This window comes from Cyphomyrmex costatus, unplaced genomic scaffold (genome assembly GCF_001594065.2).
Source record: "Cyphomyrmex costatus isolate MS0001 unplaced genomic scaffold, Ccosl1.0 scaffold777, whole genome shotgun sequence".
Taxonomy (NCBI): Eukaryota; Metazoa; Arthropoda; class Insecta; order Hymenoptera; family Formicidae; genus Cyphomyrmex; species Cyphomyrmex costatus.
The window spans coordinates 82,928-85,883 of record NW_017280352.1 but is presented as its reverse complement, the minus strand read 5'-3'; positions in this window follow the sequence as shown (position 1 = coordinate 85,883).

Below are 2,956 nucleotides of genomic sequence, written 5' to 3'. Positions count from 1 at the left end.
TTAAGCGGGGAGCACAGACTTTTGCATAACGCATAAACCATATACATAAAGAATTTAATTGGTCCATTGACTCATGCATAAGAAAATGGGCCAATGAAATTCCTTATGTATATGTATTATGCGTTATGCAAAAGTCTGTGCTCCCCGCTTTACTGTCGTTACTGGTTATACTGTGATAACTGTGCATAAGCATAACATAAGGCCGCTGGACCAATGAGCATCCAGCATACAGACGCCATATTGATTAACATAAGATGCTCATTGGTCCAGCGGTCTTATGTTATGCTTATGCACAGTTATGCATTTCATGTGCGATAGGCCTAAAGCGGGGAGCACAGACTATTACATAACGCATAATACATATACATAAAGAATTTGATTGGTCCATTGACTCATGCATAAGAAAATGGGCCAATGAAATTCCTTATGCACATGCTTTATGCATTATGCAAAAGTCTGTGCTCCCCGCTGGGTGCGATTACATGCAGCCATATGTCCATGCATGCAGCGCGGTACGCGGTACGCGGTAAAGTAACCAGAAACCGCGGCGGCAAGCCGCGGTACGCGGTATGCGGTACGCGGTGAAATAACTATAAGGTAATTAACCTGAAAAGTTAATGCAAATTTCTTCCAAGGGGCCAATAAAGCGCATGGTAATTATTAGATTTAATCGATTTAATAATGTTATCATGGCCATCAACATCGGCCCGTATTCAGAACGCGTTAACAACGATGTTAGCGCGCTAACATGCTATAATTTACGTCACGTATACCATAGAATTTTAGAGATAAAAGCGCGCTTTTATCGATAAAAGTGCGTTCTGAATACGGGCCATCATATCTGCAGTCTCCATGACAAAAACAGTCTTTAATTAATGTGAAAATCGTTTTTTTTTTCCTACCAAACTCCGAACTCCGAAATTATTTCTCTTTACTTGGCAGTATACACAGGCTGTCTTCCCATAGTCCCTTTGTCAGTCAGTAAAATAATATTACTAGAGTGACGTCATCTTACTGACTGGAGAAGTGTTCCCATTCTCGCCAGTAAAAAGTGACGTCAGGATTTGTTGCGTTTCTATGCCCTACGCTTTCTACAGTTTTCGTTTCATATTATAGTTTCATTTCATATTTTCGTCATCAGTGATTTCATTGAATAGGTAAGTAAATAATATATATTCCATGTAGCAATGTTTACTTGCAACTCTGTAATATTTCGGTACCGGAACGAAATCGTTGTCTAACCTCTTTAGTCGCCGGGATCAATTATTTTAAGACATGGGTACCGAAATATTACAGAGTTGCAAGTAAACATTGCTACATGAAATATACTCGTATATTATTTACTTACCTATTCAATGAAGATCACTGATGACGAAAATATGAAATCAAACTGTAATATGAAACGAAAACTGTAGAAAGCATAGGGCATAGAAACGCAACAAATCCTGACGTCACTTTTTACTGGCGAGAATGGGAACACTTCTCCAGTCAGTAAGATGACGTCACCCTAGTAATATTATTTTACTGACTGGCAAAGGGACTATGGGAAGACACTCTTTACTACCAGCACGAGTTTTGGAACCCTCCCTTACATGGAACGCGGAAAGGCGGCACGGTATAGTGACAAGTTCACATTTGTATGCATTTTCTTAAAAGTGTTAACTTATTTCTATGCACATTTTATCAATAATCTTATTTTTTCAACGAATCTGCTTAATAATTGCATTTAAATCTATTAATTTCATTAAAAAGTGCATAGTAACATCAACTTGTCACTAGTCCGTGCCGCTTTTCCGCGCAGTTTTGGCTCCATGCAAAGGTAAGAACTCATGGGCACGTCATTTGAGTGATTTGACGCGCGCGTCACGCGTCATTGGGGAAATAACTAGATTATAGTGACTTCTAGCACTGTCGCGTTTGACGCGTTTACAGTTGAATTTATCCAACTTCAAATGGTGTCGTCGTTAATGGTATGTCCTTAATTGAATGCTATATTGCTCACACGCATGTGGACGCACACGAAAAAAAAATAAGTTACATCAGTTCTTATTAATTAGATTTCTTTCTTCATCATTTGTGTCCTCCCTCTTAAGTGCTGAACTGACTAATAATACCTAGGAAAAACTTTTAAGCCTGATAGGATTTGAACTCGTGACTCGATCCACGGTCCAGTTCTGAGTCGTTCACTTAGCCCGGATCCTCATACGGGCAACAGCGCTTTGACACCAAACGCTGATTGGTGAGAAACCGGTGGCAAGGGTAAAATTTACCCCCATAATCCGTTTTTTTACCAATCAGCGTCCGGTGTCAAAGCGCTGTTGTCCGTATGAGGATCCGGGCTTAACGTACTGCTCCACTGTTACCTTATTGACAGAGATGTTTCGAATGGTCTATATATACTTTTAATAAAACTATTTTGTCCAAACAGATTATTTTGTTAAAATTACTAAAAGAACACTTATTTTGTAATGGGAACAAAATTTTACCTTGTTATTTACAAAAAGTAAGTAAGCAAATAAATTTGTATCGTTAAATAAAAAAATTTACAATATTTTGTTCATTTAACAAAAAAATTGTATTTTGTTATTTTAACAAAATAATTCAATGATAATCAGCTCGGCGTATGATAAGATGGCGGAAAGCGCGCAATTTTTATTACTGCATGCATGAACGCAACATGAATGCGTTTTTGCACGCACGTATGATGATCATGCGTGAAGATAACGTGAATTAAATGTAAATTATGTTCCTTCACGCATGACTGTATAATGCTACCTTTTACGCACGCACTCGTGCTTCTCTCACAGTGAGAGTAACATTAGTGACCCTCTAATAAGAGTCTGGACACGTGAAGTCCGCCATTATTCGTCGAAATTGTGCGAGAGAGAAAAATCATGCTATCTCATTCTAGTGGCGCTGTAAGTTGTAGTTGATTGTAGCTCTAAAAACTTCATAG